At 39.4% G+C, this 12,178-nt stretch overlaps 1 protein-coding gene across 2 annotated transcripts in view; it reads left to right on the forward strand.

Moving 5' to 3' along the window:
* Nucleotides 1–12,178, forward strand: part of adgrg6 (adhesion G protein-coupled receptor G6) — a 141,038-nt gene that overhangs the window by 83,815 nt on the left and 45,045 nt on the right. The gene's annotated exons all lie outside the window — the stretch shown is intronic.

The following is a 12,178-nucleotide window of genomic DNA, read 5'->3' on the forward strand; positions in this document are numbered from 1 at the left end:
CTGGAGGATTTCCGCTCTGTGGAGAGAGTTTGAAGCATTTTATACCTGCTGCTGTTTCTGCTATTTGCAGCAAATTCCACTTTTACTTCTGATTTATGTGATTGCATAATTTTCTATTTTGTGTGTGTAGGTTTGTGTTTTTACTCTAGATTAAAATAAATTTAGTTTAAAGTTCTGATAACTCCTATTTCTGTCAAGTCATTTTAGTTTTAATTTCCAGCTAACTTCTCACCAGAACGTAAATATGTTCTAACTGCAGATACAACATCAGGAATGGATGTAATGTTGATAATGTTGAACACAAACCGTTGTTTCTCATATTCTCTCTGTTTTCAGAATAATTTGTCTATGTTTTTAAGTAACATTTAAGAAGATCATCATATAAAACCCAACCAGACTTCAACAAGAGTGAATAATAATAATAAAACAAGTCGACCCAGAGTCGTATCTGGGTCGACTTTCTACTCCTTAACCTAGAAAACACATGAGAATCTAAGAAGAAAGTTATTTTTTGCATTTTAAAGTGTGTTTTGAATTTAACTTTTTGTATCAGGGTCATTATTTTCTCCTGCAGCTTCTATTTAAACTACATTCACATGTTCAATTAGGAAAATGAAGTGAAGCAAGATAGCTTTTGGAAAAGTCACACATCTGTTAAGTGTTGAATTCTGATTTCAATTAGGCATTTTATTTGCTCCAGAACTATCTGTACAAGTACAAGACATTTTTGTAATAAATTTCTGCTGATTTTGCTTCCCTGCGTTTCACGGCGACGTTTAGCTAAAAGACAAGCGCAGAGTCAGAAGGTCTCTGCTGCCATTAAACTGACTAACTGCTGCAGTCTGACTTTGACACACAGCTATTTGTCCAAAAGTGCAATAACAGACAGATTTTCATATTTCTTCTCTTTCTAAAGTAATTTAAAGGAAATCAGGAAGGAAAACTCCTCCTTTCTCTTCATGATTTAACCATAAAAGCATTTAGTTTTGTTTCTGGCTCCCAGAAAGTGATGATTTCATCACAGCTTCAAAGTACTGAAACCTTTTTTCAAAACTACATTTTTGCGTTCCATTATTTCAGGGAGATGCTTATATTAAATAAAAAACAAATCTGATGAAACGTTGCTGCTGAAGGCCTGGACTGATGATGTTTTTCTTCCTCAGGGGGTTCTTGCCTCGTCGGGGAGGTGGAAGGTGGAGGCTGCGGCACGTCGTCCTGTTTGTTTTGCTGTGGATGTTTCTGCACCGGACCGGTAGGACCCGACTTGCCCTCTCACGTTCTCTCTGGTTTTTTATCTTGTTTGTTTATAAAGTGTCAACATTGATTGTCTTTACTTGGCCGCATTCCGGGTGGAAAATGAAAGTGGCGTTGCTCTCATAGCTTACTGAGCTGACGAGAGTCGATATTTCTAAACAGTATTGGATATTTTCTTTTGCTGAAAGAAAGAAAAAAAAGAGAAAAATCAATGTTTTCATGGATTTTACACTCACAAACAGTAACAGTAAGGTCAGCCTTCATTATAAATCAGAGGAAAGTTTAAACATCCAAACAAAAGCGAAGAGATTAGTTTTCCTCTTAGCATAAAATCACCCTGCATGTGTGTAGAGGAGAGTTGTTGCGTAAGATGAAGGGTGGGACGCTACGGAGGGAAAACGGCCCACAACACGCAGAAACCATCATCTTCCTCAGTAATTACCACCCTGCAGACTCGGAGCTACAAATGACCAAACAGCCACAGAAATTAATCAGAATTTATTCAGATGTTGTGGAATCAGCTGTGAGAGCAAATCCACTGGAAAACAAACAACTTCTCCAAGCAGAACTGCAGAGAATGTTTCAAACAGGTTTTATTAGGATTTTAGGTCACCAGCTACAAATGGGCCACAGATTTATCGTATTATATTTAAAATTAAATGTGAGAATTATTGTTTCTATTTGCTGAACAGCAGAATGATGCATAAGTTTGTTCTGGTTACACTGAGACACAGCAGAGGATGCATTTTAAAGAAACACCATAAACATGATGTTTCCTTGTGTGTCGTCATGGAAACGTTTAAAGAGCCGAGAACCGCCGCTGGTTTGGTTGGTTGTCTGTTCCAGTGCCTGGAGGTGCCATCTGTTCAAACAGTTCCACATATAGACACCATGGGAGCGTCCAGCTGCCGGATGGATCAGGAAGGAGACTCTTTCTGGTTTGGATGTTAAATGTGTGAATCAACCCCAGAACCAAAGCAGATGATGTTTTATAGAGGCTGCTGAAGAGAACAGAGTCTTGAGCCGACATGGGCTGACAGGAAGAGGCCGTTTCTCCACAATCAGCATAAAAAAGCAACATTACAACCTGCAAATGCACTCAGGCTACAAAGGCCTTTATTTTTTAAATTTCAATTTGTGTTTTTACTGCTTCTAAAAACAGCCCAAGCACTTAAAAACTCCAGTCAACAGTTTTTGGCAATGAGTTAAAGCTTTTTAGTGTCTGGAAATCAGCCATTTCAAAAACCTCCCAAATGTTGAGTCACATTGGACTTGCACTGCTTCGTTACCTAGCAACCGCAGTGAAGCCTAGGGCGTCACCTAGCAACCCGAGCTGAGCTTCAGCACGTTTGGCCAGCTGGTTTCACTGCTGTAGGCTGTACAATGGCTGCTGGAAAAGACAAATGTTTTGTTGCAGAAACCACTGATTGTGTTCCTGTTGGTTGTGCAGGAGGCCACACTTCTGCTTTTCAAAGATGTATGGTTGTATAACTGTGAATCTATTTGCAGCCATTTTCACATGAGTGTAAATGTTGAGTTGTGGGGCGTGGCCACCAGGAGCTTACTTAGATTTAAAGTGACAGAGGCCTAAAACAGTTCAAAACAGGCAAAACTGAGCAGATTAAAATATCATCTAAGAATGATTTTGTACAAAAACTGTAAAGACCATGTTCAGTAAGGCCTATAAACTCATCGTAACTTGTTTAAGGAAACACAATAGGTCACAATTATCACGGATAATTTATTATTGTTTCCTTTGGTGTTTTGAAGTGCGGTATTAGCAGCTTCTTGTTGTTGAGTTGCTTTGCTCCAGGAGGGAGTGGTGCGCTTCACAACATAAAGAGAAAAAAAGCTATTTAACCAACATCTGCTGGGAAGTTAAAGCTTAAATGGGTTTTCAAAATGACCTGAAACCAACCGACTGAGGCTGAAGAACAACAACCCACTTCCACCAGTCCTGTCAGGAGGAATAGGCCAGTTGGAAAAGCTTGTGGAAGGAAAACCATAAGGTTTGACCCGAGTCATCCAGTTCAAAGACAACGAAACTAAATACTGAGGAGACGGATGGAAACATCTGAATTTAAAGTTTTCTGTCATTATTCTGATATTCAGCAAACAGAAAGAACTTGTTTAATCCTGAAACATAAAAGCTTCGTTGTCATTTAATGTCAGCAGAATGATTGTCTCACAGTGGATGTAAAAATCTGGGACACATTGTTCAGTTTCACAAAGATTATTCCAAATTTGAAACAAAGTGTCTTGTTCTAACTGTGGTTGGTGTTGGACCCGGCCCACTTACATCAGAACCTTTTAATGCAAGACATTCCAGTTTAAAGGGTCTGCAAACAGTATTAAGCAGTTTTATTAACGTTCTTCCATATTTTGACAGATTTATGTTTCTAAAATACCATATATTTTGATAGTACACTCAGTTCTAAACTTTATGGCTTAGTTTTATGGCTTTTTAACTCTAAAATGGATCCGAGAATAGATGATGGTTATTATAAAACAAAACGTTACACTTATGGTTTAAAATTATAATTAGCATCACATTATAGCAGATTTCAGCAAATTATTTTCTACATGATGGGTTTTAATTTGCTCCAGAGAAGCAGTCGCCACTGCTGCACATTTTACCATCTCATTGTTGTTTTATGAGTTACTATTCGTCTCATTTATGTTTTTTCTGCTGTGGGAAAAATGCTGCATACTTGACTTGAGGATAAATGAAATATTTGGCATCGTGAAAATGACCCATTGAGAAAAGCGGAGCCTCCCTGTGAAGCGGTTTCCTCAGAGATGCAGCCTTTATTCTGACAGCAGCCGTTTCAATTGATCTGTGTCCTGCCATGTTTCCATCATCCTGCTTGTTTCTGCCACGCTTCATCCCTCGCTGTTGTTTCCTCATATTTTCCGTCCCTCTGTGCTCCAGCATGCTACGTTTTCCCTCACAGCTCCATTAACAAAACCCACTTTTCATGCATCAGAGACGCTCTCCTTCATGAAACCTGCGGATGGATCTCTTTTCCATCTGGCTGATACTTTGATCACAGTCTAGAGCTTTTTCGTTTTGGAACCGTTTGCAGTCCTGAAACCCATGCAGGTCTCCACCGGAGCCACGCTCTCTACGCTTTGATTCATTCATCGCAGTTTTAGCCAGAAATGGATCTGTTCTCATGGCTGTGAGACGGTTTGGGTCTAGATTTGCAGACAAAGTGAGATTTAGGAGAATAAACCAAATGTTTGGAGTAGATTTGATGTGAGATGTTTGAAGTTTCCTTTTTCCTACATTCTGTTAAAACCAGCTGATCGGTGTTACAGAAAAACAGGCATATTTAAAGTCTCATTGCTTCTTTTGGCCTTAACATTAATTCTGAAAAATACAGTCAATATGAATTGATCATCTTTCTTTATCTAATATTATTATATTGTATAGGGATGCAACTAATGATCATTTTAGGAATTGGTCAATCTATCAATGATTCTGATCGGATGAACAACGCTGCAGATTGTTATTTAATCACTTAAGCCGATTAGAAATATATTAAAATATGTAAATAAAATATTCAACTATTTTTTAAATAAGAAAATACAAAGTGTATATTGAATGCAAAATGTTTATTTTTTGGACAGTTTTGACCTAATTGCTGCTCTGAGGATGTTGATGTTTCAGAATTTGTTTTTTTATGAGTCTTTATAATCCACTTAATGATGAATTGATTACTAAATTACTCGATCAGTATGATTAATTGTTTAAGCCACAGTGTTGTATTGTCTTAACCATATCTGTAGTCGTCTAACTAACTCTGTTTCTGAAGCATTAGTCATAAACATTAGTTCTGCTAGCGCTAAAGCGCTAACCCAGTATTTATCAGAAGCTTGGTAGTTAGTCAGGCTATCTGCTCAGGTAGCCGGCCTGCAGTCAGAGCGTCTGTCACCAGTTTTCAGTGATCATGTAGCTGCAGGAATGAAAACATAGAGATTTGATGTGTGACTTCTTGATTCCTGCGTCAGATTTTCCCAAACATGTTGGAGGGAATCTGGACCTCAGGCTGATTGTTTGTGCCAGTTTCACTCATTAGACGGGAAACTAAAAGCTAAGAACCGAGGAGCCGATGAGCCAGAGAGCAGAACCGCGCTGCGCTTTATGTGTTTTCCAGAACCAGAGCTGCAGCAGCGGCTGCAGCAGCCTCAGGCCAAACCGAGCTGCTTCACGCTGCCTCGTAAAGTTCCCAGCAGAACTGAACCGTGACGCGCAGGCGCTGCTGCCGGGCCGGTCAGAACCCAGGCTGACCCGCGGAGAACCCGAAGGAACAGGAGCTGCAACGACCGTTTTCTCTTTAAAACAACAGAATCACGTCTTAAATTAGCATTTGATAAACATTTTATGAGCTTTGTTACATTATATGGGCTTAAGATGCACAAACTGGACTGAAGAGCTGCATTTACATCTTTTATTCAACCTTTATTAGTACAGCAAAAACACAAAATCTTGTAGTTTTGGTCTATTTTGTTGTGCAAATATCTTTGCACTTGAAATGAGACAAAACCAGTTTCTCTTCAACAGTTTATAAGAACTTGTTTTAAGTCAGTTATTTAGTATTTATTAAAATAATACGTCTCCCACTGGCTGATTATTTCCGTTATAATAAGACATTTCTCCCATTTTATGAGGGAAAAAATCTGCCAGTGGAACTAATCAGTTTTTATCATCAATACTGAGGAATTAAAAACTTAAAACAAGCTTCTACATGTTGCAGGACATTTACTTGTAAAGTTGGTTTTGTCTTATTTCAGTGTATTAAGATATTTTCACTTGAAACTGGAATGAAAATAGTTGGTATATTTTTGGATTCCACGTTTTTATGACATAATTTGATGTTCTCAATCATTTCCGTCACATTTCTGAGTTGAAGATTTGCTGCAGGTTGATGAGAAATGTTGCTGTCCAGATCAGTGGTGCTGATTCTTCTCAGTTTAACCTGAAGTTTGTTTTGTTCCTCAGTTTTCTGCTTTTATTTTGTATAACAGGAATGATCATATCTGCTCGCTCTAGAATCACCATCTATGTTGTTTTCTGCTCTCTATTATCAGATTCAGGATCATTTGAGTAGGAAAGTTCTGGTCTTGGTTTTCCTTCAACTTTTACTCTGTAACTACAGACTTATTCATCTTTATCTGGTCATTTGTTGGAAACACACCTCATGTTGTTAACAGACATTTTTTCTTCTGATGACACGCTGATCAGACATTTGCAGATTTTGCAGATTTCTGTTTAAGAAATGAAACTTAAAGTTTCTATTGGTGATGAAGCTTTGCTGTTGAAGTCAAAACGGTTCCGTTTGTCTGGGATTGAAACCTTTAATTGGATCTGAATCTGATTATGTGATTAGAAACTATAGAAATGTATTTATACATTTGATTTTAATTACTTTTCATGAATTAACTGATTTAAACTGCAGTTGTACAGCTGAGTTTTCCAGCATGAAAGTTTTCAGTTCCAATCCTGGTTTTGGGTTTTTCTGCATTAAGTTTTTATTTTATCCTTCTGAATGTGTGGATTCTTCCTGGGTACTCCTGCTTCCTCCCACAGTTTAAAAACACAAATATTACACAGTTGGATATAAAAAAATAACTATAATTTAATATTTTTTCCTCTAAACTAAAGATGCTGCTTTCATATTATTAGAAATACAGGTTACTGACCCACATCTGGGAAATCCAGGAAAGGAAAATGTAAGAAAACTGGTTGATTATTAGTTTTTAGATTTCCATCAGTTTATTTTTATCTGCTTCAAGTTTTGAAGGTGAACTTGAGTTTAGATGAACAAAGAAATTCAAAAGTGAATAAAAATTTGAAAACAGAATTGATTTCTTGTTTCCACGGACATCTTTGTGGGACTGGATGAGAGAGAGACTGAGGTGAAAAGGAGGGAGGAGAGGAATGCTGCTGCAGGAAAGGAATGTGAGAGAAATGCTTGAGAGGACAGAGAGGTGAAAACAGAGAAGGTCAGGTTGAGGGAAGCGTCCGAGCTGCAGGTTGAGTCCCTGAATGAGGCGGAGGAGCCGCTCAACCTGGCAGCTAACATCTGAGCCCTGAGGGGTCGCCTCTGTCGGGTCCGTTAGTTTCTAAATTATTTACTCAGCTGCGTTGGGTTGAAGAAATTCACTGGGTTGGATGAAAATAAAAGGAGAAAACAGGAAAAATGGTCTGAAAATACAAATCCTGTTCCAGATCCGACCGTCTGTCCGTCTGCTTGTATATCAGCCTAGTCATAGATTAACTTCATGATTTCCTTATTTTCCCTCAGGATCTTCAGCATAAAGTTATGATGTTGCAACACTCAGAAACGTTTTGTATTTGAATGCCTTTAATATCCACAGTTTGATCTCCTCCGTCACAGTTTATACATCAGAATCTTGGTTTTTCTGAACGTTGACCCAGTGTGTCTCTCACTTCTGAAGGTCTGACAGTTTGTTGTCCAGTCGACCCAGAAATCACTCGGCCAGCCTCCCGTTCAAAAAGTCCTAAACCCAAAACACTCTGACATGTCAGGCCTCCTAAATTATACACATAAAAATGACATGACGACCAGAAGGTTCTGCCTCCAAACAGGTCAGGGTTCTTTTAAATACGGTTTAAAGTTTCCAAGCAGCAGCTGTTTGATAAATTCTGGTCTGTTAAAATTTAAAAAGATAAAAAAAGTTGTATGGGCTTCCCCTGCTTCCTGGAAAAGGAGGGAATCACCATGGCAACCAGTGACTCAGCATTTTCTGCCTCTTCTATTCAGGGATAAAATTCCATAATGGCCGCCCTCATAAATATTTATAGCATCTGAAATAACCCCACATCTGATTAGGAAAAAACTTCAAAATAAGAGCCTGTCTCTGTCATCAGCTAATTAAATTGGTGTCAAGTTCCAAAAGGGTCAAAAAATAAAGCTGAGTTTACATTTTCTCATTTCGTTTTCCTGTCAAATTCATCTGCTGTTTCTATCTTTTTTTATTTTCTCTCGTCTTCTCTGACCCAGAATGTGGCCTTTAGAGTATAAATAACCTCATAGAAGTAATTATCCAATCTGCTGGTAATTGGAGGCTTCGCCCCATTTTCTGATAATACAGCCGATCTATTTGCATCCTGTTATTTTTAATATAATCCACTTACATCACACCCACTGTAATTTAAAGACATCGGTAGAGAAACACTTAATGTAAGGACCATAAAAGCCCAATTATTTAAGCCAATTAATTGAATTATTGGGAACACTGAGTGAGCTGCCAGAAACAGCCACACATCTAAATGTAAATTTGGCTCCAGCAGTAATCCAGCAGCCATTACGTTCCCTCAGTATTGACGGCTGTGGACAGAAGAGCTGAACCGACTGAACTGAAGCTGGTGCTGATGATGTGCTGTTGTCAAGGTAACAGCAGGCTCCTCCAGGTGAGAAACGGTCCCAAAAAATGTCTACTTTTTTCAATTCATTTAAAAATTGAGGGGAATCTTCCTGCTAGTTAGGAAGATGAGCTGCAGGTGGATGTGAAGAGTCGTTTCTTTGCATTGAGTTGAGGATTAATTACAAAGGGAGCTTATTTAAAGCATTTATTCCTGTTTATTTTTACGATAACACATCAAACCAATAAAAAAATCAGAACGTATTGAAGGAAAGTGAAGTGGAAGAAAAAAGTCCAACTGTTGCATCCTTTGTGTTTCTAGTCATTCCTGAATCAGAGATGTTAGAAGCATCCAGAGTCTGGATACAGACTCCAGTTGTTCTGGTCATGTTGTGTCGTACAGATTCTTTATTATTCTTCACAAGGAGCATCAGCCACAGAAAGACATTCCTAAAGACACTGAGCGCCCTGTGTTTGTTTCAGTAAACCTGATGATGCTGCAGTATTTGGTCTGTTCCAGCTCTTTCTGCTGCCCGTGTGTTTACTGTGAGGAAACCTCCTCACTTCATTAAGTCTGAGTAATTCTTCATTGGGAACCACTTCTCTCCCTAATTCCAGCATTTGCTTATCAGTCGCCATGTTTGCATGGATGGACTTCCTCTGTGCAGGTACTGCTCCCTGATTGGTCGACAGGCCCGCACCTGTGCGGTCGGTCAGGTTTGTCTGTCAGCTTTTATCAGCTGTGGAAAGAAAAATGTCATCGCTGTCAGAAGAACGGAGCGGAAATGGAGAGCAGGTCAGATTTACAGATCTGGGTCTGATTCAGAGATCGCATCATCGCCTCAACTTTGAACTTTCTCTGCACTGGGCCTGAAATTAAGAGGGGATCATAGGAGTGCATTTCTGTATCACTCTGCATTTCTGCATCACTCTGCAGGGATATTTCTGTTGGTTGTATTGAAAATAAAAGAAGTCAGTCCTGAAACTGCGTTGTTGTGGGAATGAAGCAGTTCTCCTTGCCTGGCAGTCGGATTTGTCCAGGAGGAAACAAGAGAAGCAGCTTTTAGAGTCCAGTCTGGCTGAATCGTGTTGCTTCTGAACAAACCTTACCCCCCACAGAGAGGCTGAACTGGGAACGGAGGGGAAACGGAGAAACAGGAATGTGAATCGTTGCTCCTCTGAGTTTTTTACTGTAAGAAAAGAGTGAATCAGTTTCAGGTGAGCTGAAGGCTCTGATTGCGGCTCTGCAGGTTTCTGTTGCTCAAACATTAGTGAGTCAGATGTTTAGTGTTAGTGCTCATAGCGCCACCTAGTGCTACGTTTTAGTGATCCAGACGCTTCTCCTCTGGATGTGTTGTTAAATTGGGAGCATCTGTTTTTGCCCCCCCACTATTTACACCATTGGTTTTGGAAGAAATTCCTCCATTATATTTTTTAAGCAAAACATAAAACCAGCTATTAAACCAAACCCCCCACAGGAACATTTTGTTTCCACAGAAACCACATTGTTAAAGCGATAAAAATGCCACACAATAACATGGCAAATTACCATGAACTCCTCGCACATGAACACAGTGGTGGTGGCATCATGCATGACAGTCAGAGCTCATGTTCTGATGGAGCCTAAAGCACCAACCCAACCTGCTGTCCACACCTTGTGAATCTCTCCCTTTCTTCAATACTTCTCCTTCCACTCAACTTTCTGTTGTTAGACGCAGACGCAGCTTCTTCAGCTGTAACCTGTTGTGACTGCAGGTGTCAGTGACTCTCTGGAAGAGAACAGAAAAGTCTCCAGTGATCCTTGTGACATAACATTTCCCCGTTAAAAGGCAGAGTTTGTTTTCAGTGTTCAGCTCTGAGGACTGTTTTGATTTGGAAACTTTTTTTGGAAAGTTCATTTATTGTGATGCATTTTTATGTCTTGGCCAAAAGTTAGTTGATGCAATGCTTGTTGTAGTTTGATGCACCTTTACCTGGACATTCAGCCTAACAGACCATGATGTTAAAAGCTAATAATTGTGAAAGTTTGAGGTGACTGATTGTCCAGATGACCCAACATGCCTCACTGTGAGGAACAGCAGCTGTGAAGATGTGAAGCTCTCCAGCGGAGCGTCTGTCAGCAGGATTTGAACCCGTTTTCCTGAAGTGAAGCTGTGCAGCGTGAATGTTTCTGAACATGTGGCCCCAGACAGATTGTCTTGTTCAAGGTTGGTTGTGGGTTCAGACGTGCAGAGAGAGAAATGACACACACTCCGTGCCGTTTCTGACGTTTTCAGTGCGTTGGCTGTGGTTTGGCTGCATCCAGGGTCGGGCCTCCGATGAACAGACTCCATTGTTGCTCCCCATGAGAAAGGCAAACCATTCTTTCCACTTTCCATTTCAGCTCTTGTGTCTATTTTTTTGTTTCATGTTGGGGAGCTCTCCCCTTTTTTCCAGCAGTTTTAGAAAACCATAAAGGCCAACATGTTTTTCATTAGTGTTCTTGAGAAACCAGCCATTGGTGGGTTGGTGTTGGTTTCACTGGGAGTAAAACTCCACTGTTTAGAGGGAACTAAACATCCGAGAGTAGTAACTGTTATTTTTGATTAATGACTAAAGCTGTTTCTACATTATTGTTAATTATAGGGGTGTAACCTAACATAAAAAGCAGGGTTTGGTTCGCTTCAATAAATTAACATTGGACACTATAAAACTAAACTAACTGGATTAATTTTCTTTAATTAATGACGGATTGGTGGGTGTAGCCAACGGACGGATGGTTAGAATAAACATCATTATATTTACATTGAACATGTTGTTGATCAGGATTTGTTGATTAATAAAGACTGCAGACATTTCAATCTGGAAAGACTCAGACGGAGAAAAAGGAACAATTAAAAGATTTAACGACAGGAATGAGTAACAGTTCTTTGGCGCCGATGGGCGAACGGAGGGGGCGGAGTCTTCTAGCTTGAACTTTCACTATTAGCTCCATTTGTGAGTGAAAAAGTCTTAAAATGGTTGGCTGTTGCTTTGACATAATCCAAGTTACCAGATGAACCTGTGAGCTTCATTAAAGTGCAGCTGCTGAGAAATCCTGTCTGACCAGAGAGACTCCTCACCAGTTTCTGTCTTGGTTGTCCTCTTCCATTTATTGACATGTGAATTTGTATATTATCTAAATAGTTAGTTTTGCCTTTATAATTTGCCTTTATTCACACAGTGGAAACCATCTCAGTCTTTTCCCTGTTGAGAAACGTCAACATGTCTATGAACTGCAGTAAATATGTGGCGTCATGGCAAATGGAAATAATAAAGACTTCTGCTTCTATCCCAAATCCAATCCCCCTGGATTATTTTTGTTGCTCTTCTCCGTTCAGAGATTATAGCGCTGGGGAACAAAAAATATGTTTGGAAGTTGTCTATGTTTTATTTTTTATCTGTATTATGACTATTTTGCACCACTGAATCCAAAAATTACATCTGTTTTTCTCAGTCAGGTCAGGTTTTTATTCTAATTTGATTTGGAGAAATCTAATCTTCTGAGTAAATT

Source organism: Poecilia formosa, unplaced genomic scaffold (genome assembly GCF_000485575.1).
Source record: "Poecilia formosa unplaced genomic scaffold, Poecilia_formosa-5.1.2 Scaffold168, whole genome shotgun sequence".
Classification (NCBI taxonomy): domain Eukaryota; kingdom Metazoa; phylum Chordata; class Actinopteri; order Cyprinodontiformes; family Poeciliidae; genus Poecilia; species Poecilia formosa.